At 38.3% G+C, this 26676-nt stretch overlaps 1 long non-coding RNA gene across 1 annotated transcript in view; it reads left to right on the top strand.

Annotated features, from left to right (window-relative positions):
- Positions 1-26676, top strand: part of LOC137645969 (uncharacterized) — a 209604-nt gene that overhangs the window by 29722 nt on the left and 153206 nt on the right. Inside the window, exon 2 of the long non-coding RNA XR_011045368.1 lies at positions 12391-12410. This is a non-coding gene — a long non-coding RNA (uncharacterized lncRNA). The remainder of the gene's footprint in view (positions 1-12390; positions 12411-26676) is intronic.

Genomic DNA, 26676 nt, shown 5'->3' with positions numbered 1-26676 from the left:
CTTATCTGAGTATGTTTGTACTCAAAATAAGGAGTCCCTGCACCTCACTAAAACCCTGCTACGCAAGGACCACGGCCTACGCAAGCTGTGTTGAGATATTAAGAAGTGTGACTGTTTAGGTAAAGTTATTCCAAGTCTTTTTGTAGGAAAAACTGTTATAACCAAGACTTTCCCAATACCACCTCACCAGGGTATGGGGACACAACAGTATTAGCTTAATACTAGGTACACAAGGGAGCATGGTTTACCTGCAGTGGTTTCAGGTCAGCTTATGCAGAGAACCCTGGATGCTGCTTTCCCCAAGAGAGGGGAGGATGAAGAAAAGAATAAGAGCCAGTCAAATCTTTTCATTCACGCAGACTAAAACCGGGTAACAGGGCCCTCAACCTTCTGCTACTTGTCCAATAAGGAGCTTGAGGTATACAACCAGCTGTTATGCAGCCACCACAGGACTGATGAAGATCGTATTTAGTTCCTGTGGGTCACATCTGGCAGGAGAAAGGTTGTGAAAGTTACCTGGAGCATTCACACCCTTGCTTGTAAAACCTGCATCACAGAGTAATCTGCTTAGAAGGACATCATGAGTCAAAATGTTGGATGAAGATCTGGATTCAGGGCGGAATTGATGACTATGAAGACAGCAGAGATGATGTTTTGGTGATCCTCCTTTTGTCTCTCCCAGTGCTGATGACGAGAAGGGACCCGAGTGGGCTGCTGCCATTCTCTTGAGGTAGAGCCCCATACCTTACCCCGGATACAGTAACAAGTGATCTGGATCGTCAGTTACCGAGTGGAGACTTGTGTAGGATCTGTCACCTCTGGAGACTGTGTCTGGCAACATACTCTGGGACGAAACTGAACGTTGCCTTTCACCCTTCTCATCAATGGGCGATGTCAAAAGAGAGACCATGAAGTTCCTTGACTCGTTTGCCTGCCGTCAAAGTGTGTAGGAACACTGTCTTCTAAACCAGGTGAAAATTTGTTGCCTGGTGAAGTGGGACGTAAGACTTGAACCATGTTCCTAGAGGGAGGTCTCAATTCCGACTGGGAAAAGGCAAGTTGTAAGTCCGCATGAGTTAGGAAAGATCTAGCGATGAGGGGCTGTCCCTTCCTTTCAGTTTGAAGGCGAGGCTTAAGGATGAGTGATTGTCTTTACCTGTTGAAACTGAAAAGGGGGGTCTTTCCTTTTGCTTATACTCGAGGATTCCGCTATTGATGGAATAGAGGTATCGAGTGGAGAGGTACACTTTCCCATGACACCAACCACAGAAGACGTTATACTTTGCCTGGTAGACTAATGTTGAGGAATTCCTCAGATATCTAGACAACCTCTCTGCAACTTATTGCGAAAAGCGTCTGTAAGAGAGGAGGTACAGGTACTGGGTAGTCTTCAGGCGTACAATCATAGCAAAGCTATGGTTTGTGGTAGATGTCGAAGTGAGATTGTCTGTGATATGGAGAGGGTTCTCTTGGAGGCTCTATCAGGAGCTGCAGAAGGTTTGGAAACTTCTGCGTAATGCCATAGCGGAGCTATGAGAGCCCTTGAGAGGGTGACCGATGTTCTAGCCTTCTTGAGTACCCTTCTCCAGACAAAACAGGGATGATATGTAAACGTCGTCGTTGTACCCACCGTTGTTGGCATGCTTCTTGCCATTAAGCCTTGGGGTCTAGGACTGGGGAGCAGCGGAAGCCTGAGGTTCAGGGACGTTGCCAGGTATAAGGTGATCCAAAGACCATTCAGTACACCTTATCTGAGATGCTGTGCACAGATTGTCGGCGATCACATTCCTCTAGTCTGGAATGAAGTTTGCTGATAGTGGTACCGAACGGACTTTGGCCCATGTCAGTATTTATACTGTTAGATGGGAAGACGCTGCGAGCAAGTTCCTTCTTGCTTGTTGATGTGAGCCTCTATGTGGTGTTTGGTGTTGTCACTCATCACTTCACTGAGTGGCCCGTTAGGAACTGATGAGGCTGTTGAAGGACCGGAAAGGTGGCCTTCATCTCTTAAGAGATTTAAGTGAAGGTACTTTCGGACTCTGTCCAGAGGCCTGAGGTCATGTGGTGCAGCACTATGGTCCCTCCTCCCTTCTTTTTATGTGTCTAAGCACAGTATCAAGTCCGAGGGGTGGGGAACGATGAGCAGGTTATACCACTCCGTAGATTCTCGATTGACACCCATCCCCTGAGGTTCGTCCAAACATCTGGTCCCATGGGGTCAGAATGTCTGGGGAATCGAAGGCCTGATTCCAATCGGACTCAAGCTGCCCCGGGAGAGAATAAATATTGAGGCGGCAGTTGGAGGCTAGACAGGCCAGAGATGATAGGTGTCCAAGGAAAAAAAATAGTCACTCTGGGCTGGGAGTTCTTTTTGTTTTGAGAAAGGGTCTTGTGACTCTTCTACGCCTGTCTTTGATGAGAAGGTTTTGTGGAGATTGGTGTTTAGAATCATTCCCAGATACACCAGTCTTCTGAGAGGGAAGTAGGGAAGACTTCCACAGGTTTACCTTGATCACCCGATCTTGGTAAAAAGACTTCAGAAGTTCCGGTGCTAATGCAAAATTGCCACCGAGTCTGCTAAGGTCAGTCAGTCGTCCAGAAACGGAGGAGACAGAAGCCGATCCTGTGAGACCAGGGTGGGTGCTGTGGAAAGACCGAAGCACAGTGCCCTGAACTGGTGTTTCTTGTTTGTCTACACTGTATCTTCAATCCTTCCCAGAAGATGGATGGTTTGGGCCTGGAAGTATGCGTCCTTAAGGTCCAGCGTGCAAATGAAGACCTGTGGTCTTAGCCCTTGTCCGAACTCCAACATGGTGTGGACATGGACCCAAAGGGACAGCTCCTTGTGGATCCTTTCGCATGGGAGATTGTTGACGCTGGGGTCTTGACTCGTGGCGTAAAAGATGGGGTGCAAGACCATGTGCAAGGATTCTTCCCTGGGAGAGAACTTCTTCAACTGATAGAAGTTAGGCAACGCTTAACCCTACCATGCGCCCTGATGGGATTGATGCTATTCCTTAGAGTAGTATCAGTCTTGCGAATGTTAATCAGTGGTTAACAGCTGGGTATTGTGGTTACTGTGCAGTTGGAGAGTGCTCGCAAGTAGTCCCCTGTCGACAAGCCGCTGATGGGGGTTGTCAATCGTTTGCCGATCACTTTAGTGGATTGGTGTGATGGCCAATGGTGAGTAGCAAGAAGTGTGTTGTATGCCTTCTGATCTAGGGAACCCCAGGCAGAGGTTGACTAGTAAGTCCAAGTCCCGAACTGCTGGTGAACGGAGAATTGCCGATGATCGGTGAATCGGCTATCTGTGAGCCGAAGATGGTATCTGACAGGCAGATGAAGGCTGTTTAGTCAGTCAGCCAAGTAAGGTTGGCGATTAATGCGTTGGTAATCTGCTTGGAGAACCCTGAGAGACAGCAGAATGGTTTAATGATAGTCAGTTGGTGATGGTGAGCCACTGATGATCAGCGATTGATCGTGGACCGGTGATCGGTGAGCTAAAGATCAGCAAGCTGACGATTGGCTGGTCAGAGATCAGCAAGCCGACAATTAGCTGGTCAGAGATCAGCGAGCTGAGGTCGATGATCAAAGAAAGATGAGCTACCCATCGACGATCTAGTGATCAGCAAGCTGAAGACTGGTTATTGACTAGCAATCGGAGATTGTTAGCAATTGGAGAGGCTAGAGGTCAATAATCAGAGAGATATGAGCTAGCGATCGGCAAACAGTGATCTAGCGATCAGTCGGTTGATGATTTCATATTGGTAATTAGAGATTTGCGAGATAATGATAGGGCGTTTGCAACGTTCAGATCGTGTTTGCTGACGGTGGTACTGTCAAAATAGAAAGGGACCAAAGGTTCTCTGTGAGGAGTCTCGACCGATGGTAGATGCGTTTGATTCCCCTTGGAAGATGGATTCTTCGGGATCTTGAACCCTTCTGTGAAGCCTCTTTCCTCTTTTCCTGGAGGCCATGCTGTAATGCGTTTGCGGGGAGAGGAATGGGGCAATGGTGACCTGTCAAAAAGTTTTCATTCTTTTTGCCTATTGTGCGAGTGCGCAGAGGAGTACTGGAGCGATGGTGCACAGGATGATGCTGGTGGTCAGTTTCTACTGAAGCGCAGTTTTCGGTGAATGCGCAGAAGAGCGCTGGCGAGCAGGCAAGCGCTGGCTCTTTAGCGAGCATTGGATCTGAGAGCACTGGTGTGCAGGTGAAAGCTGGCTCTTTGGCAAGACTTGGCGCATTGGATCTGAGAGCGCAGAAGAGCGCTGGCGAGCAGGCAAGCGCAGGTTAGCGCTGGCTCTTTGTCAAGAGCTGCCGCATTGGTGAGCGATGTATCTGAGAGCACAAGTGAGCAGGAGAGCACTTGATCTGAGAGCGCAAGTGCACAGGAGAGCGCTGGTGTGCAGTAAGGCACTGTGTAAGGTGTTGTGCAGTTTCCCTAGAATGCGCAGAAGGACGTAGGAGAGTGCTGGCTCATGTGCTTGGAAGACTGCTGGCGCGTGGAAGAGTGCTGCCACGCGCGGGAGACTGCTGGCGCGTGTGTGTGCGGAAGATTGCTGGGGCGCGCATGCGCACGCGTAGGTGATGACGCGCAGGAGAAAGCTGCTGATGTGCAGGGACAGGGATTGTCGGCACGCAGAAGAGCACTGGCATGTAGGACAACGATGGCACAAGCGTGCGGGAGCATGCTGGAGCGTAGGAGAATGCTGGTGCACAGGAGAGCGCTGGCGCGCAGGAGAACATTGGCGTATAGGAGAACTCTGGCATACATGAGATCGTTGGGCGAGAAGGTGACCGATGTTACGCGGGTGCGCGCTGAGGTTTGGTTAGCTGTGTTGCGCCATCGATCGTAGGTTGGCTGGTGAGCTATCAAACGTTGCTCTCTGGGGCGTGGTTGCGCTGGTATTTCAGCAGGTCATCTGGCAGGACAATCAGGAACTGGGATGTGCCCTTTGGAAGGGCGAACATCCACCGATGAGATCGCGAACGATCAGAGTCCAGGACCGAAGTCCGAGGACTAGCTGCAGCATCGTCAGGAGAAAGTCCAGGAAGAGATGACGCCCATGAGAGCCGGTGGACCAGCAAGCTGACCTTCAGCAGTGGCAATCATCCGAAGATGAGTCTCTATGAGGGGCCCTCTCACGAACGAGAGAGTTGATCACTTCGCAGGAGAGACTTGCCTAAGGTAGGCTCCGCCCCTGAAGGAAGAGAGACTTGGCAAGGGGGAAGCGTAGTCTAGGCGAAGACAGCAACAGCAGTCGGAGTCGATGAAGTGATGAAGATTCAGGAAGTTCTCCCTCGGAAGGGAGGAACAACCTCACACCTGGGGAGGAAAACTCTCCCTCAGAAGGGAAAGATGTCCAACACCTGGAGGCGAACCTCCTGGTAGGGCTCTAAGATGATCTGAAGAGCTCTTCCTGAAGAAGCGTAGCCGGAGCTAGTTCCTCAAAGATGAAGTGCTGATCAGGTGTTGCCACGGCCGTACTTCTAAGAGAAGGGATGACGCCCATGATGACGTCCTCTGAGGGACGGCAGTGACAGCAGATTCCCCAAGCATGAACAGAACAGCTCTCCTTCATCGGCACTCTTAGTCGAACGAAGAAAACTGCATCGCTAACTGAGGAAAAAATAAAATGAATTATGTAACAGAAAATTCCCTCGGGAGGAACACCTAGTCCGACGACGGGAAGGGAGACCACCGAGGGAACAAACATAAAATAAGTAATGCGCCCTCTCTTCCCCGGTTGACATCGACGGGAGAAGGGGAGCGGAGAGTAACTGTAATAAAACAAGAATTACAATTATTTAAATCGGCTTAAAATATTCGCTAATTGAAAGAACCACTGCTCCAAAGGGAAGTGTTCCCCATGTAGAAGAAGCTGAAAAGTTAAATTAAAAACAATTATAATTTCACTTAAATAATAAAGAAAACAATCGAAAGCGCAACCTAACCCGCGAACGGGAAAGGTGCTCCCCCCGTTAGTACACTGTCAGAGGCCCATGAAAGGTGATCAGCCTTGAGAAGAGAAAGATCGTAGTCAATCTCTGAGAGGCCACACTCCCTTCGCTCAGTAATCCATGTTTCCTGTAGGAAGAGGGAAAGGCGAAGACAACAGTTGAACGAGGAGGGTCCAAACGATGACAATTCCCCTGCAGCGGCAGCCGAGTCAATGGTAGGTTATTCGCCGACGGGAAGACCGATGGACAAGGGGGGGGAGAGGTCGGAAGGGAAGGTTCCCTGCCTTGCGCAAGTGTCTTGAGAACCTATCGTATACGTTTCACACGCACAGCACAAACACTGAAGAGGAAACTTACATCATTTCTATATACTGTATGTAACCAATATATATAGTATATACATAAACATTAAGTAGTTTTCATATATATATATATATATATATATATATATATATATATATATATATATATATATATATATATATATATATATATATATATATATATATATATATATATATACATACAAGAAAAGTAAGTTAAAAGAAAAAAATTAATGGCAGTCCAAAATAGGCGAGGAGGAAGAGCGGATACAACCAGTCTCTATCCGAGCCAAAAGTAAAGTGAGCTAAATCACCGGAGTGTGAGTGGGAGCGGTAGCAAGCTACCCCCCTACCACCACTAACTAGCGGTGTGGGTAGTTAACCCTCGCTAAATTTTAATGGCTCATCATTTCAGCTTCGCAGAAAGTAATACCCCTAAATAGATAGCGTAGGTTTGTATTCCAGTCATGGAATAAACCGCTTTGTCACAACAAAATTCTTTGAGTTTTGTGAGGCCAGGGCCTTTGGGACCGCCTCGGGCTTCCACTGCTTATCGGTAAGAACCTGCTTTTCCTCAGTGCACGGGAAGACGTTTTCAACCTTGTTCATCACCATTTGAGCTTGCGCCTCTTGTAGGAGCACGCTAGGCTACTCGGCAACCTATTGCGGGAGCACTGATGAGTGTTTGTACTTTGTTACATGCAGCTTTGTCGCGTAAACACACAGATCCTAGTCATGTAAGAGTGTCTTGTACAGTGTTGCCACTAAGCATTAGCAAAGTGCATGGATGAGCTCCTCTTCCTGACAAAGGTCTGTGTGAAACAACGTTTCATGCAGCTTTGGCACATGGACGCAAAGACTCTGTTCAATGTGAGAGAGTTTTGATTAGTGTTGCGCACCCAGACACTAAGCGTTAGCGAGCTCCTCTCACTGACGAAGGTCTGCACACGACTACAATTTCATGTCAACACTGCCATAGTGAGGCTCTGGCACAAGCTACTTCGGTTGCGCGTGCATTCGTGCATGCCTTTACGTCCTCCAGATCTCACCACAACAAGGCTCGTGAGTTATAACTCTTTACAGTAGTGGTTTGTGGACGGACTGTGACTGGATGTAGCACGCAGTCTGCCTATTGTCAGGAGGCTGGCCAAACTCTAACACTGCACTATCCAAGAATGTTGTGGATTTCCCCTAGAGATCTGGGCAAAAGAAAAATTAAGGCTAAATGGGCACCGGGCACCACCCCTTGACTTGGTTCTTGGCAAGGGGACCCAGCGATGATCCTAGAACTTACCTCCGACTTTATCGGTCAGTATACAGACTCCAATCCAGTTCTACATTTCTGAGTTACATCAGTGTGAAAAAAATAAACGAATAGCTTGAATCTCAGGGAAAGATTTTAAATAATAGATGTTATAGCCAAATAAAAAATTATTGAGGAAAAGGTCAACCTATGTAGAGGGGGGACATATCAGATTATTATATTGCAGAGAGAGATGAAACATTTATTTCATAAAGACAAAAATTAAGAGAAAAATTGTCGCCTAAATTGGAAAAATATAAAAGGATGCCTACACATTTGGGATTATATTGCAATTGTGATTTGGATTATATGGTAATAACCCACTCACCCACGCAAGTTCAGTGTCCTACGTCCACTGTATAATACTGGGACAGGTGGACTGGACTCTAGCGTAATACTGTATACAGGACCAAAGCAGCACCACCTAACAGAAATGTCTTTTCTAGTTCAAATCTTCACCTTTCTCGGTAGTAGGTTGGCCAGGTCATCAGCCACCCATTGAGATACTACCGCTAGAGAGTTATTTGATCCTTTGACTGGCCAGACAGTACTACATTGGATCCATCTCTCTGGTTATGGCACATTTTGTCTTTGCCGACACATACACCGAATAGTCTGGCCCATTCTTTCCTTATTCTCCTCTCCTCACACACCTGACAACACTGGGAATACCAAACATTTTTCGCTGCAGAAGGGGTTAACTACTTTACTGCAAAGTAATTGTTCAGTGGCTACTTTCCTCTGGGTAAGGGTAGAATCTTTAGCTTATGGTAAGCAGCTCTTTTAGGAGAAGGACACTAAAATCTAACCATTGTTCTCTATTCTTGGGTAGTGCCATAACCTCTGTACCATAGCCTGCCATAACCTCTGTACCATGGCCTTCCACTATCTTGGATTAGAGTTCTCTTGCTTGAGGATACACTCGGGCATGCTGTCCTATCTTATTTCTCTTCCTCTTATTAGAAGACCTAATTTAATGTTGTTACTGTTCTTGAGGTATTTTATTTTGATTATTTATTGCTTCTCTTGTAGCTTATTTATTTCCTTATTTACTTTCCTCACTGGGCTATTTTTCCTTGTTGGAGCCCTTGGGCTTATAGCATCTTGCTTTTCCAACTAGGGTTGTAGCTTAGCTTGTAATAATAATAATGGTAATGCAAAGTTAACTTTCCTTGGGTTTTCTCTCGAAGTTTTTGACATCCTGTTATTAGAAATGCTGTTTCTTGCACCCCTAATAAATTTTATAATTGCAGTCATGAATTTATAACAGTTTTTGGGCGATCACCACACTGGAACACTTATGAATCACAATTCAGTTTCTCAATTATTCACCGATATTACACAGCATCATGAGTCTCCTACTGTTACATAACTCATAAACATGCTTCAAATGAGCCTGATAACTCTACTATACAATACGGCTCTCAATAACACCTTATATCTCTCAAGTAGAGGCTCACTATTTAATTAGATATGGATGGTAACACTTACCCTGCTGGGTGTAGGGCCCCGTTGACTGTAGGTTACTCTGTAAGACGAAGAGAGATGTTAGGAGACAAATGTGGTGGCAGATGAGTGAAGAACCTTAATAGTATAAAAAAGTAAAAAAAAAAAAAAGAACCTATAAGAAAAATTTAAAGTTGTACTTTTCCCAATGTTTATCATTGTTCTGTTTTTCCACAACCCTTTTTGGGTTATTGCTGCCTCTCTCCATTGTGCCTCCAAGGCACAACGAATCTTATGAGACAACCCTGCTGGGTTATTGCTACAAATCTCCACTCCTAAGGGACTCTCCTCCCTACAGGATAGAGTGCTCTTCGGAGCACTCACATAGTGTTTGCCTCCAACCTCTTGCAGTCTCCTTCTCACCATGACATGCCTTCAGGTCACACCAAGTCCCGTGAGACATAACCCTTCGAGGTTATTGCCTCAAGCCTTTACTCAGCTTGTGCTTACATTCACTAGTGATGGCAGATGGGTGTTTGCCATGTAAGTCCTGACCCCGACGGGAGTTACACGAGAGGTCGGCCTAGGAAGACTCGTGCGCGGAAATTTTCTGAAGTACTGTTAACCAGTCCGGATATGAAAGACTGTACTGGGTGAATTGGGGAGATATCTTTTTGTATGGAAAGTAATGTTAAATGCATATGATCATTGATTGAGCTTGCCTCTGTCTTAGACATCACAGATCCCATCTTGGCGTTAGATTATGGGATAAAAAGTATATTAACATTTATTGTAGGATCTTTCCCTGTGTTTGGATAAGTAGCAAGAAAGGTTTCAGGTCTGACCTTGATACTAGAGTCAACTTTCCTTATAATAGTATTTGAAGAACAAGGACAAGGATGTTTATATTGTCTTGTTTTAATGGAATTTGCATACTTATTTGAGATCTTTTGGAACCCAAGTTAACTACAATGATCTCTTAGTTTATGAAGTACAGTACCAGTATCTGCCAGCCAACCCACAGAATAAGCAGTAGTTTGTCTTATTTCAAGATAACTAGTTTTAGCTGGAAATCTTTCAACTCTATGTTTGTGTCCTCTCATCATGAATCCTTCCAGGCATATATTATCAGCTTATTCCAAAGCATGCATAAGACTTTCTTGTCTCCCTTACAAACCCTATCAAAGCAACTAGTGTTTGAGGAAAGTTTGTTAGACTTCGGGCTAAAGGGGTCACTGTGAAGGAAGATGAGAAGAAAGAAACTACTTTGTAAACTAAAGACCTGTTTAAAACAAGCTTGGAAAATAAAATGATATAATTGCTTTAAAGTATCTGGTTATTGTAATTTGGATTTTTTTAGAACAGTAGGAGTGGACCAGAGCATCCTGGATTGTGTCCCAAAGAATGTGCTTGAATTTAATGCTGAACTTGCATATATTCATATTAATTACACGAAAGGTAATGACATAATAACTAGAGTAAGCCTTTGTTCAAGAACTTAGTTTATAAAAATTGGCAATTTTTAATTGTGCGGCATTGCCTCTTCACTTACCTTCCAAACAGCTATAAAGACTTTCCAAAAGAATATGGTTATCCAAATGTGTCAACAGGTGTACAGGTTAAAAGGTCGTCTTATTGACCTAACATTATCCGTGGTAATCTACCAAGTTCATAAGGATGGTTTTGTTACAATTGCATCAACATAACATATGTACCCAAGTGAAGACATTTTCCAAAGTAAAGAAAAGTTCAGGCTTACTGTAGATTCTAGGTAAATGTAGACCACCATCCTGTCTCCAGCATAAAAATTTAGTTAGCTAAACTTTTTGAAAACCATCGAGAGGATGACATTTTTACCTAAAAATAAAACCAGCCGTAATACATGTCATTTTAACCATACTTGTTATCACTGCAGTCTAGCACTGTCAATGACAGCCTACACTTTTAAAAATTTAACTACAATCAACTTTCATCGTTAACAGCACTGTTAAACCACTCCTTAAAATATAACATTATGATAGTATCCAATTCACAATTGGTGTAGCTTTTCCTCACATTGAGAAGTTAAGTTTCAGAAGAGAAAAACATAGACATTAAGAAGTTCAAGTTTCAGAAGGGAAAACTAGACTTTTAAGAAGTTTTAAGTTTCAAAGGAAAAAAAGATTTACATTGTTGTTAATTATTTTGTGAAAATGCTTGTTAAGTATTTGTTATCATTTCTAGTTTTTTATTTATCTTAAAGGTGCATTTTTTTTTAATACACAAATGCAAACCTTTAAGTGTTATTTGTTGCAGAGTTGATGATGTTCATTGATTTTTTTTAAACAGGTGACTGTGTACTGTTCAAATGTCAAATCAAAACGTAGATATGATAATTACTAAGTCAGTAAATGCTTAAAAAACAGAGTGTCAAGTGTGGGGTAACCAAATTCTTGTCTATTTCACTACAGCCAATAGATAGTTGTCAATTTCTTGGTGCGGCTATAATTCCTAGTACACCACATACGTGATAGCTGCTGAATTGTTTCTTTTCTAAGGACAGCATTTAATATATGTACATTTAAAGTGTTTAGCAACTGAAGAAACATGGGAGATTATCGAGAGAATATCAGTTTCTTTATAAACAAGTTCCTGATTCATGATGAATTTCCAAGTCTCTTTTGTACTGGTTATGATGGTTTCTCTCAAATGTTAATAGGGAGGTGAAATGATAAAGGTAAACAAGTCCGGTGTGACATTGATAAAAGCTGAGAAATATTGACTTTTAAATTTTAAAAATAAACAATTAGTCATATTTTATGAAGATATCAGACTGAACAATCATATTGAACTAAAAGGAAACATTCTATGTTCATCATCCAAACTGCAATAAACAATTATTATTATTTATTATTATTATTATTATTATTATTATTATTATTATTATTATTATTATTTGAATTTTAACAAACGTGAGCTATTTGTGAGATGGTGACTTAAGATGATGTTTTTAACCTAGGCATATTAAAGCACATTCATTTTTTTTTCTTAAACACTTGATTTTTTTGTTAGTTTAAGGTGTTAATGACAAGTAAATATTTTTAGGAAGTATGACCAAATTTCAACTTGAGCTTTAAGCAAAGTACTGGAGGAATGTATGTACTGCTCATTACCTATACAGTAACTGTATAGGTATGATACTGTCTATTACGTGCAGCCGTAGGAAATCAAGGGCATTGTTGGCAATTTAATTATATAATATTTATGATGTGGCAATTTGTTCTTGATCTATATTATATGAAAGCAGTTTATGTCCTATCTTAAATAATGTCCTGTTATGCATAACATTGATTAATTTTTTTTTCTTTTTTTCAGATCTCTTCTTATCCTAAACGGTAAGTGTTGCTGTGACACAGGTGCCTAAAATAAATTTTCATTGATTTGTTGTGCAATGAAGACAATTTTATTTAGTATAAAATGCTCTTTGACTACAATTTATAAGGAATGACAGGATGTCGCCATATATCATTTGCCCCTTGCTGTCTAGCTGTAGTGTTCACATATATTCATACTCTCTTACATTCTGTCACCATCCCTTTCAGTGAGGCATTTGTTGACTGAATTCCATAATTTTAATAACGTAAGAAATAGATATCTGTTTGAGGCTCGAGGTGAGGATGGCAGGTTCATCCTTGCCAAGATTCTTGGACATGATGTGTCCTACTATGCGAGGGGCATTTTTAGATTTATTTCGGAAGCAGGTCTTCTGAAAACTATTTAACTGTTATAATGACTTCTTAACTTTTATGTTTTTAATTGAATTCCCTTTTACTTTTCACATATGATAATTGCTATCGGCGTCAATGTCAGGATGCCAGAAAACTTTCAATCAATCAATCAATCAATCAATCAATCAATCGCATCTTAAAAATCCCAGCGAATTCTAAAGTCAAGTTTGATGAATGATTACCGGTTTGTTCCCAATAGGTATGTCTTGTAAGGTAGGTGGTAGGAAGTCAGGTGCTGATTTATTAAAAATATAGTTTATTGTTCGATAAGTGATTGAGCATAAATTCTAATTTGGGTATTTAGTAGTTTCAATTCTGATAGTTCTATGTTTTGCAATTTTACTCCCTTGTCGTATATTCCTTAATTAAGCCCATTAGACACCCGTTTGCATATTAGATTGCCAAGACTGTGTAAAAGAGTGTTGTAATGCTAAAAAACATGTTTTACAGCCTAGTTCAGTAGTTAGTCACTTTAGAAACTACGTTTAAGTACACATTTGCTTCCTTTGCGGAACGACCAGGAAGAAAATGTCAGGTATCTCGTTATATGATAATTTTACTTGTGTTCCAAGCGAGTGTTTGTTTCTAGGCACGGTGTTAGAAAATATGAACCCCGTGTTACTTCTTTACCTAATATTAAATCTATTCATATACTTTTATATTGGTTTTTAAATTAATTAAGCTGTTGTTTCGGTGTGTGTCTCAACCCTAATCATCCTGATCTATCCATGACAGCTTAATACAGATAAGTAAACTCCTACCTCGACCGCGGAATATAGGAAGCTTGTGCATCCTTCATCTGACTTGAGCTGTAAGCATCGAGGTGGAAAAGGGACGAGGGGGAAATGTTTGAATTACTATCACTTGTAAAGAAGGCCTAGCATTTGTTAGCGCTCCTTTTATTTCTTAATGGATAGACGAGAAGTTGCATGAGTTGTTTAGTAAGCTAGGTAATATTTCGTTGTCCAGCTCATTAAAAAAAACGGAAAGTTCTTAAAAAGATATGATATAATGTAATTTGTCAAAAAAAAAAATAATAAGGAAAGGAAAAATGGGCGAGAGTACTCTCCGTGAAAACAAGTTCAGCGCAGTCTTGATGTCTTATCAAGAGCATGAAACGTTTGCCTCCACTGAAGTAAAGCGCAACATTTATTCCCGGGCGGTACAATTACCAAAATAGTGAAAGTTCATTCAAGGGATCTTTCTCGGTTTTACTCTCAAATTTATGTGTTGGGCTGATTTTACAACCATTATGACAACCTGTATTTTGGGTGGATTGGGCTAACCCCATTTTTATGGCATTTCTTATCAATAAAATGAGTGAGAGGCAAGACAGAAAGTGATGACAGTCGAGTGAGGGGAAAAAAAAGAGCATATGGTCATACACCGTTAACGATACATAAAAATAATGATGCTTTGTTGTCTTTTCCTGATAGTAGGAACACATTTTGGCATTTGTGTTTGTATTATTGTTAACGATAGTACTTGGGACCATAATTTGCTGAAACGGTAATGCAAAATTTATTTTGTACTTCATTTTTGTTTTTAATTTGATTTAAAGATTTATTTCTTCTTTATTTAGGGGGTAGAATAATTTGTTTCAACTAGGTGCAGTTTTTATGTCTTCAAAGCACTCTTGAACATCTAAACAGGACAGTAATAATTTACGTGACCATATTTCTTTTCTTGTTTTGGAGAGTTTCATCATTCCATCCAAAATAAGTAGAATGTTAAAGGTGATAAAACAACAATTCTCCCAAAAGTTGCTATATAATCATTTTAATTCAGGTATATTTTCTTGTACATTGGACAGGAAATGAGAAACCTTACATTTTAGTTTATTATCCCCGCTTCTCTCTCTCTCTCTCTCTCTCTCTCTCTCTCTCTCTCTCTCTCTCTCTCTCTCTCTCTCTAGAAAGGAACTGATATATCAAATGTCATAAATTACATAATATGTTTCCTTATGTATTTTTTATAGTTTTGTTATACCCTCTCAAGATGAACCAGAGGGACACTCAGCAAAGAGCAGGCCTTCGCCGCGCCAGTCTCATTGCTCTTAACTCGTCTGCTTACTTGTACGTCGATGTATTTTCTTCAAAATTTATTGGATTTGACGTGGATCATCCCCCACATGTTCGTTAAGTTTTGTTGAAATTGGTTCAATATTTTTTTTTTTATTTTATTTTTTTTTTTTTTTTTTTGCGTAATGTTGTTCCCAAACGAAGAATAAATTAAAATATTGGCCATTTATTTCACATTGCGATTATTTTCTAGTTACTGCTGCGTGCTTGTACTTTGATGTATTTTATCCAGAATGCTACTGATTCATCCTTGGGTCATACCCAACATGACTACAAAGTTTGGTTAAAATCGGTACTGTAGTTTTCTTGTAAAGTTGCTCACAAACAAACAAATAACATAAGAAACAGACTTCATGGGTCAATGCATACCTTTCGAAAAATCTTCGATTTTGGTGAAGACAAAAATTAATTTAACATTTGGCGTATACTACACCCAGTTCTCATCTGTAAGCAAACAGTAGTTCTCATAGGAAATTTTATTACTAGGCTATGTTAGCTGTAGGCTATGCCCTTACTAACATGAACTCAGATTTGACCCTGGTTTGTTCATTGGTTTTCTATTGATTTTTATTCTCTTTATCCGTAACAGAGCAAATTTGAATTTTAGCAATCAACCATCATCTCAAAATGAAGACGAAGAACATTCCGAAGTTACCTTTGTTCACAAAGGGATGGAATAATGTATAAATATATTAAAACGAAGGATAGGAATAGCCATTAGCTAGAAAGACATAACCACATTACAAGCACCATCTATATATAAGTAATCTAACCACTTTTTAATATACAAAAATTACGTTGTATATTTATACACTGATTACAATTGATGTGAGTTAATGATTAATGGCCTCGTTCATCATTATCTTATGATGTTGATTTTGATTTGTTGATATTTGCTCTTTACTACTAATGAGTATTGCAAGTCAGTAGCTCGTTATACATTACCAAACATTGACGTAAACTTGATGCTTATTCCCCTTACATTTATCTAAGCTTTTAATCAACACAAGTTTACAAATCTATGGCATGTATCTGTTGTGTGCGCTGTCTCAAGTAGAGCATTCAGGAAAGATGCTCTATTACTCTAGTTGAGTGACATCATCGCCCAAAAATTTACACTTTCGTTAATTGCAAGGTCAGGCAAGAGACTTGTCGACGTTTTCTTTTAAGCTTCAGGCATTGGATGCCGACGGGGAGACAACCAGCAAGAGGGACGACTGTTTCTAGCGTCTGTTTGTTTGTCTGCAGGATTTGTGGAGTCGTGACAGAGTTTCTCCAGCTCACCCTTAATGACAGGTCATTTGGAGCGCAGAATTAGCCAGTCTGAACTTTTCCTTTCCTTTCGTTTTATTGATATTATTCGCGCGATTCTTGATTCGTCGGTGTGCTTCTGTTCTCGTAGATGTAGGGGAACTTGTGACTTCCGTGAGGGAGATTGTGATAGGAGCAATAAAAGAACAAATTTCTAATGCTATAAGAAAATTTATGCTGACCAGCTTTGACATTTAATAGTCGTATCATTAGCCAGGAGGTCGTCGAGTTCTTAAATTAGTGTTGGGATTTGACTTAAGATCTGGAAGAAGGACTGTCAAAGACCAAGTAGATGAAAAATAAAAGGCAAAATTATTATTAATGGAACAGAAAGGAAGCTATAAAATCTAAGCATTTAATATTGGCGGCAATATTATGAATATATTTCTAAAGCATTGTTAATACTGTTCCAATATGAATAGCTGTCATCTGAAGTGAGGCACGTATGTGCATGAATTTCAGTATAATTTAATAATGGAATTTGTAGTCTTAATTTTCTTAATGTTGCATGATGCAGAGATTTTTTAAGCGACAGTGTTTGATTAAATTGTATATAAAAAGTCACCATTGAGTAAGAAAAGTATAATTTTTTTTATAACTTCATATATTTTCCACTTTAGTTCGGGACATTTTTTGTCATAACTGGTCACAGAAACAGAGGGTCTATTCTTGATCATGTTTTACTTAGTTTGTCGTCTTTTGATATAAAATTCTGAAGATTGAACACACACTTTTCCAGCTTATCTTAACTCATCATACCGGCTATTGTCATCCATGCGTGCTTCAGATATAACTAATGTCCGAAATTTATTGTTTTCATGAGGCATGTTAATTTACACGTATGATTGTTTTGGTAACCTGTCTGTTCAGCATCCCCACCTTTCAGATAAGTTTTGTTTGATTCCTTTACTTCTGTCTATATATTTCTCAGGTTCGCGTCCCCTTTTTGTGTGACACTACTTGACATATGCTGTTTTATTATTATTATTATTATTATTATTATTATTATTATTATTATTATTATTATTATTATTATTATTATTATTATGCATACGTTCTTACACTTATAAGCTTACTGACAAAAGATTAAGTTTGAGCAGAACAACCTTATCTCTAGAGTTCCGTCAAACCAATTACCTCGGGGAACCAACCATAGGGCTAATTTAAGTGCAAAAAAGTAATTCCAATTTCTAAATTAACTTTTTTTTTTTTTTTTTGTAGTTTGAAGCCAGTATCACCCTGATCCCGTTTACCCTTTTGTTTGGCCATTTTCTTGACTTGTGGCTCATTAACTTTTCGTCAAAAATGTGGGAAAACGGTATCTTTTTATAAATCTAAGTAATGTTTGTTAGTTGAAAGAATCTCTCTCTCTCTCTCTCTCTCTCTCTCTCTCTCTCTCTCTCTCTCTCTCTCTCTCTCTCTCTCTCTCTCTCTTATACCTCATTATAAGCATGAGAATAAGAATAAATGGAATATATACTAAATCGAGCTAAACAATATGAAGGAGATTGACGTTATATGACAATAAAAAAAGCAATGCTTAAAAGAACCCTCATTAATAAAGCTTACAAAGCGAAGGCGTTTCAAAGTATGAGCGGCATTCATGTATAAATATGGAGATAAAAACATATATAAATTGAATATATGAGGATTAGTGAGTGAAGGGTGTTGAAAATGAAGAAACGGGTTTCTGTCAAGTTTCCCTTCGCGTTAATGTTTCCGGATATTTCGTGACCTGAGATTCCTTTTAAGTACTTTGTTGAGCGTAATCTGTGTGCTTAAGTAAAGCATTTTTTTTTTATGTGCCGGATATGAAAGCATGCTAACCTTGCAAAATATGGTCTGGCCTTTTTAAGAGGCTTATAATTAGAGTTCCAAGGTCGTTAGGCAAAGGAGTTAGATGCTGAAAATATATTGTGTGTATATATCTATGTCTGTAATTATACAAACATATTCACTAGCATACAAATTTGTTTCTATATATCATCATCATCATCTCCTATGACTGTTGATACAAAGGGCCTCGGTTAGATTTCGCCAGTCGGGTCTATCTTGATATTTTAAATCGATACTTCTGCATTCATCATCTCCTACTTCACGCTTCATAGCCCTCAGCCATGTAGGCCTGAGCCTTCTAACTCTTCTATTGCCTTGTGGAGCCCAGTTGAAACTTTGGTGAAATAATCTCTCTTGTGGAGTGCGAAGAGCACGCTTAAACCATTTCCATCTACCCCTCATCATGATCTCATCCATATATGACACCTGAGTAATCTCTCTTTTAGTTTCATTTCTAATCCTGTCCTGCCATTTAACTCCCAATATTCTTCAAAGAGCTTTGTTCTCAGATCTACAAAAACTGTTGGATATTGTTTCATTGTTATACCACTACTCATGCCCTTACATTAACACCGATCTAACTAAACTGATATATAGCCTGACTTTTATTTGTAATTTCGTATGCTTACGATTTTTCGAAAAAAAAAAAAACAGTTATTCGAAAGACAATTGTTCGAAAAACTGTTTTTCGAAAACTAATTATTCAAAAGTAATTTTTTGAATGTGTATTTGTTCAAATTTACAATTGATCGAATTACAAGATATTCGAATAAGCAATTTTTCGAAATTTATGTTATTCGAATCCTTAGCATACTTTACTCAACCATAGCGGAGTAATTCGTTAATTAACGAATATTTTAGATTTATTAAAGTTGTATTTACATATTGCACATTTATGTCAAATGAGGTTTGTCACGTGTACCTTTTCCGTCCTTTTTTACTTTTTCCATAATTTTTTGCACTTCTCTTTCAGCTGTATCACCTGTATGATTATGTTCTTTAGAAATGAAAACATCTTTTACTGTTATAGCACGACATTTACTGTAATTAGAAAATTTATGGCAATTCCAGTATATTTTATTTTGTATTTGCTTATCTTTAACAAACAAATGTCCGTTCACTACTAACATGGGCTTTCCTTTTTCACTCTTAACGAACTCAGCCATTTATAATAGGGTTTATGAAATTTCTACTAAATATGAAGTCGTCCAAAATAACAGTAAGAATTTTATTTTCCAAAAGAAGGATTTGTTTACGTTTAATTTTTGTCATTAATGCTTATTTTCAAAAGCAGAATTTGTTTAAGATTCATTTTTTATCAATATATTTAAAAGACAAACAATTCAATTGCGTTATTTCTCATATAACTACTCATTTGCTTATAAACCGCAAAAATAATGAATTCTTACTCAGCTCAACTAGTCAGTCGCTGTAACTCATGGATTCGAACAATATTAATTTCGAAAAATTGCTTATTCGAACATCTTGTAATTCGATCAATTGTAGATTCGAACAATTAAACATTCGAACAATTGTTTTCGAAAAAAAAAGTTTTTTGAACATTTCTTTCGAATAATTGGTTTTCGAAAAATCGTCAGCAAATCTGTAGTTTTAGGCGATGAGATTTCCAAATTTTACTGAACCTAGCATTGGCCGATTTCCTTTTTTAAATCTTTTATTAAACTCCAATTCTAAAGACCCTGTTTGAGATATCATGGTTCCTAAATATTTGAATGATTCCACCTCATTAACCCTTTCTCCTTCCAATGAGATTTCTTCTATTGCATATTTTGTTTTCGTCATCTGTGTCTTCTATTTATCTGGAGCCCAACCTCATGTGACATTTCATGCATTCTGTTAAGCAAGCTTTGCAAGTCCTGTGGCGTTTTGCTTATAAGGACAGCATCATCAGTATATTCTAGGTCCTCTGATTTCCTGATGCCAATCCAGTCCAATCCTTCTCCGCCATCCCCAACTGTTCTATGCATTACAAAATCCATGTGGAGGATAAACAATATAGGTGATAATACATTCCCCTGAAGTACTCCTCTATTCACGGGAAATTCATTTGGTAGGACTCCATTAACATTAACGTTGCACATGCTATGCTCATGAACAGACTTAATGAAGTTTATATATTTAAGAGGAAGTCCATAATAACGTAGGACTCTCCACAGAATTGGCCGGTGCACACTATCAAAGGTTTTCATAGTCCACACATGCCATCAAAGGTGGATTTCAATATTCTACACATTGCTGTACATGTGTAAAATTGAATATTTGGTCATTACAGCTTCTACCATTTCTAAATCCTTCTTGTTCATCTCTCACCTTTTCATCAATCTTTCACTCTAGTTTCTTTCGAATCAACATATTATATATTTCTATGACAACTGACGTAAGTGTGATGCCTCTATAATTATTGCAATCAGTCAGATCTCCCTTTTTTTTTGCCATTTTTCACCAACACTCCCAGCTCCCATTAATCAGGTTTTGGTTCTTTATGCCACATTTTACAAAATAAGCGTTTAAGTATTCTGGGAGTCACTTAGTTTTCAGACAAAATCATCTTGGCAGTTATTCCATCGTATCCAGGGGTTTTCCACACACACACACACACACACACACACACACACACACACACACACACACACATATATTATATATTATATATATATATATATATATATATATATATATATATATATATATATGCATGTATATGTGTGTACAGTATATGCACTAGGCATGTACAATTTTAGTAATATATATATATATATATATATATATATATATATATATATATATATATATATATGTATATATATATATATATATATATATAGATATATATATATATATATATATATATATATATATATATATATATATATATTATCTAATTTATTTGTATATAAAAGTATTGAAATACATGCCTATATATGTATGTATATGCATGTGTATATATAATGCAAATATATGTATATAAATAACATGTGCAAGTACTGTACCATAAGCCTATTTTTTTTACTCCAACGCTACCACTATATCAAGTCCCATTACGTTTTCCATGTCATCTATTCATCCCTTTTCTAGACCTTTCTCTCCTCCCGCCTACGAGCACTTACCGTATAGCTTTTGCATTTTCTCTTTAAATATTCACCGTTATTCCATGTGACTGAACTACTTTAAAATACTGTCATCCATCCCTTCACGACCGCTTGCCTTTTTGCCACTTCTAAATACTGTATATCCACATTTCTCACTCTGATTTTATTACCCCCGCTAACGATGTTGGAGAGGTTATGTTTCCGTCCTTGTTTGTCCGTTTGTTTGTGTGTGAACAACTTGCTGGCCACAATTTTACTCATAGACTAGGGGAAACTTTCAGGAATTAATTGATGTGTTGAGAAGTGGAAGTTATTCAGTTTTGAAAGTCCTAGGTCAAAGGTCAAGGTCGAGCAAAAGGTCAAGAAATAAGCTTTCTTGGCGGTGGCCTGCGCTTTACTGAGTGCCCCTCTAGTATTACATATGTCATGTCATACATACAGTTAATCATAAGAATTTTTACCCGATTTTTTTTATATACGTTACCACCTTTGCCTCCACTAACAATTAAAATTTTCTGGCCTTTGCAACCACCCTTCTACCTTTCTGGCTTCTTATATTGTGACTCGTCTATTCTCACATCATACCATCTTCCATCATATTTGCCCCTAAAACCTTAAATGAATAATACAATTCCATTTTACCATCGTCCATACCAACATTCATTATTGCATCTTCTGAGTTTCCTATTTTACCCTAAAAATCTTAGTCTTACAAAAGTTCAAACTTCCGCTTAACCTCTGCAGTTCTTCACTCTTGCCAGTCACTGCAACATCGTCTGCAACCATCAACCTTATTCACAATTCATTCACAGTATTATCATATTTCAAAATATTGAACCTAATTTCATTTTCCTTTCTCTAACCTCTTGATTCACTTCATCCATAAAAATGTTGCGATATCATGAAGACATTAGAAACCTTTATCTTCGGCTACTTTCGTATCAAACCAGTGAATTATATATATATATATATATATATATATATATATATATATATATATATATATATATATATATATATATATATATATAGTATTCCATTAGATCTATAATAATAGTGCCTCTACTGATCAAACCCTTTGACTCAGGTACAGTACCTGATAGAAGACTTTATTTTATTAGATATGTTAATGAGAATTTAGTGCTAGAAAACTCACCACAAAATACTTGCTGGAAACTGTAGTGTAGAATATGTATATGTATATATATATATATATATATATATATATATATATATATATATATATATATATATATATATATATATATATATATATATATATATAATATACAGTACATATATATATATATATATATATATATATATATATATATGTATATGTATATATTTATATATAATTTATATACATATATCATCATCATCATCATCATCATCATCTACGGCCTACGCCTATTGACGCAAACGACCTCAGTTAGATTTCGCCAGTCATCTCTATCCTGAGCTTTTCAATCAATAACTCGCTATTCATAATCTCCTACTTCACGCTTCACAATGCTAAGCTATGTAGGCCTGGGTCTTCCAACTCTTCTAGTGCCTTGTGGATTCCAGTTGAAAGTTTGTTGAACTAATTTTTCTTTTGGAGTACGAAGAACATGGCCAAACCATCTCCATTTGCCGCTCACCATTATCTCATCCACGTAAGGTATTCGAGTAATCTCTGTTATATTTTCATTTCTAATCCTGTCCTGCTGTAAATATATTATGTATGTGTGTGTGTTACCTGCTGTTAGTCCACTGCAGGACAAACCCATCCGAAATATCTTTCCACACGTGTCTGTTTATGTACAGTATGTGATATTGTGCATATGTCCTTAGTGGCCGTAGCACCAGAAGATGCTTTCCTTATGCTTTTCAATAAGTAGAATTTGGATGAAGTTGCTGTCTCAAATTTTGCCCCACTTACTTGCCGACGACGGATATCTTTGCTTGGTGGTCACCCATCCAAGTTCTGTCTAAACCTATCTTGTTTTAACCACTCCGATCAAAGGACCATAGGCATATATAAATAATTTCTAAACTTATCCTCTCAATTATTTCCTTTAATGTGTCTTGTGACTTGTTTCACAATTAGGTTTAGAAGATATAAGAAGGCATAATTTGCTGGTGGTGTGACTTTTCTCACAATTCATTTTACTGGTATTAGAATACCTTTTTCTTTCTCCGCCTTTCCGATGTCGTTGTTTCCCTTCACTGCTAAATGTTCTCCCAGAGACATTTCGTTCCTCATTGCCCTTTTCCGCTTACAGTTAGAACTTGAACTAACTGTTTTTATGCCACCTTAACTAACCAAGATTGCTTTGAAATAGGTTCCAGCGTCAGTAATAACCTTAGCGGAAGTTGTTGGGTTGCCCGCGAAATTGATTTGAAGAACCACAAATTGATCTGGAAGCCAATATTTATGGCGCGCGAGAAAGAGATGGGTGGGGGAAGTGGTATGGATAATTTTGTATTAATTTATTAGCGTTATCATTAAATTTAGTTTATTATTTCATAGGATAAATTGACTGAAAGGATATAGTAAGGCCCTCGAAAATCTTGCTACTTACCGTATTGTAGTATCGTAGCATATGTTTTTTTTTTTTTCCAATGCAAGTGTATTTCTCGTTGTCAGACAAGTAGCATGTATGTGTAGAATATTTTGCCCTTATGGTATCACTGTGGACGAGGACTACGTCATCATTAGCGTCTGAAAAAAAAAAACGCAAACTTAGCCTGCACATAGGGGTCCCCGGGGAAAAGCGCTTTTTCTATTTTTCACATACGGATATTCTATTTTGTAGAAACTTGCTCTCTAAGTTAGTCTCTCTATGTTCGTTCCACATTAATGTCTGTACATTATTAGGAATGGCGTAAACAACAACAACAACAACAACAACAATAATAATAATAATATAATTGTAGAAAATGTAGTTCTTTACGTAGTTTCTTTGGAGAGGGTGCCATGTTTCAAGGGCCTTTGGTAGTCTTTTAGTTGTGAGGCACCGACGGGAAGTAACTGTTCATTTAACAAATTGTAGCAACCCTATTTGATAATTGACCCTAATACGAAAGTTATGACTAGTTTTTTTTAACGTCATTTGCATCCAAACCATTAACGATTTCAGGTCTTTAGTTATCACTGTTCATTTGGAGTGTTATGTTATGTTGGCTGTTGTATGTATCATCTCGAGAGCATATCAAATGCTTTCTCTTAACTTTGTCGTATTTTCACGTGGATCTATAAGATTACCAAGCTTCAATGCCCCAAGAAATTCGTATTCCAATATCCTTTTGGTTTTTATATATATATATATATATATTATATATATATATATATATATATATATATATATATATATATATATATATATATATATATATATATATAAAATACTACTTGGATTAGTGTGTTCTCGGAAACAAATCCCCAAATGGCAAATATATTCAGAATGGGACTCAAGTCTAGTTGACTTGGGAAATTTAGTAGAACGAGTTTTTTTACATTATGTTGCAGTATATATTCCCTCACTGGGAAGTCTTTTAAGGTTCATTGTTTGATTCGTCTCGGTCAAGTTCATTATTCTCACGTTTCGCCAAGTTGTTATATAATGTTTTAAGGTCAGCGAGTTTTCACTTGGTCGAGTGTGTGATTTCATGTGTAGATTTTTTGCTTACAAGAAAGAGAGTGAGAATCTTCTTATCCATAAATGAATGAATTGTTTGAAATAATGACGCTCTGAAATACCAAGGGAGTCTTTACAAAATATTTTTTTTGACTGAAGTGTTTGTATTTGTTACGAGTGTGTTACTGATGATAGGGCTGGGAAACTTACCTCAAGCCTACACCTACATTATTATCTTGAGGTAGGGTAGGGCCCAAAATGATGGGGTCACTCAAGTCTCAAGGTAGGAAATAAAGTGAAATGGGGAAGTGGAGCAACGTGAGATATGGAAGACCCGTAAAATAAGATGTCTTGAATAGGAAGAGCGAAAAAAATAAGAACAGGGTGAAATTGATGTTTTTATTAGCAATAAATCATTGGACTGTGGCAGCATTTACTTCACGTACAGGTCTTGTATACATTTCTAACCAGTGGTTTTCCCCTTTGCTCTCGTGACTCGTATAACCTCGAGATTTGAGACTTCTTTCTCTCTTGTAATCTCAGTTCATTAGTTGTAATTTCTCTTATTGTGGTTTATTTTCATTTATTCTTTTTGCAATATGACCTCTTTGGAGTAGGGAAATGTAAACTTCTTTGATATTAATTGAATTATCAAATTTTAAATTCTTTTCTCGATTTACATTATTTTTTTTCAGATTCTCTTCCTGCTTGCCTGTTAGCGTACCTGTTGATAATGAACTCCTTTTTTTGGCATTTTAATCATCGTGATGCTTTTCATGTCCCCATGACGTTTCTTCTTAGCAGAACATTTCTCTCTGTATTGACACAGAAAGGGGGGGGGGGTGCGCATATGTAAAAGAAACGCGAAGGCAGTGAGGCAGATATATTTCCCAAGAATAATTATGCCATTTTACTTGACCTCCAAGTCCTTTTTAGTTGCCATAAACCATAAGTAATTACTGGCATTTGTTTTGAACGAGGATAGCGGAGAGTGCCAGTTAAAACCCCTTGTAAATAAAGGAAAAAAGTAATGGCATATATTTTTTGTGTGCGTTTTATGATATGAAATTGTCAGTTGCTGCGAGTAACATTTTCCGTGATACCAGTTTCATCCACATATAACACATAGCTTATGTGAGTACAGTTCTTAAGCCTTAGTTATTCTGCTCATTACCTGTTACTTTGTGCTTGCTTTATTTTTATCGATTGAAATAGCAGTAAATTATTGTAGTACAAAGCCATCCTTATTGGATTCCGATTTTGCAAGATTTAAGAAGCAAAATCTTGACTTGACCTTAAATAAATTGATGTTGGGCGAGGATTGATGAAATTAATTACGTTTACCTCCTCTCATTTTCTTGCTGCTGTTTGACTGGCTATTTTCAGTTAGAGTTTAAAAATAAATTGGTGAAACACACTCTCTCTCTCTCTCTCTCTCTCTCTCTCTCTCTCTCCTCTCTCTCTCTCTCTCTCTCTCTCTCTCTCTCTCTCTCTCTCCTATAGCACATCGGGTGCCAAGTATACAGGTACTATTGCCTTTGTCTTGACGATTACAGAGAGAGAGAGAGAGAGAGGAGAGAGAGAGAGAGAGAGAGAGAGAGAGAGAGAGAGAGAGAGAGAGAGAAGGGGGGGGGGGGCAGGTTCTTCCGTGAGAGAGAGAAAATGTCTGACATTGACGAAAATCCCCCGTATAACCATTATTAGAAGGAAAGGTGATTTCGTATTGGTCACAAACTGATTTTCTTAAATGTTCAAGATAAAATGAAAAGCTGAAGAGATCTGTCTGGGATATGAGCGTGATTGGTTTGGTTCAGGTACATTATATAATAATAATGACAACGAATGATGAAGTTTTATTGAAGAAACCCGCCATCTTTATAGTGATTGTATTCAATGACATGAGGACATTACT

This window comes from Palaemon carinicauda, chromosome 8 (assembly GCF_036898095.1).
Source record: "Palaemon carinicauda isolate YSFRI2023 chromosome 8, ASM3689809v2, whole genome shotgun sequence".
NCBI lineage: Eukaryota > Metazoa > Arthropoda > Malacostraca > Decapoda > Palaemonidae > Palaemon > Palaemon carinicauda.
This window is presented reverse-complemented; position numbering and strand designations above follow the sequence as displayed.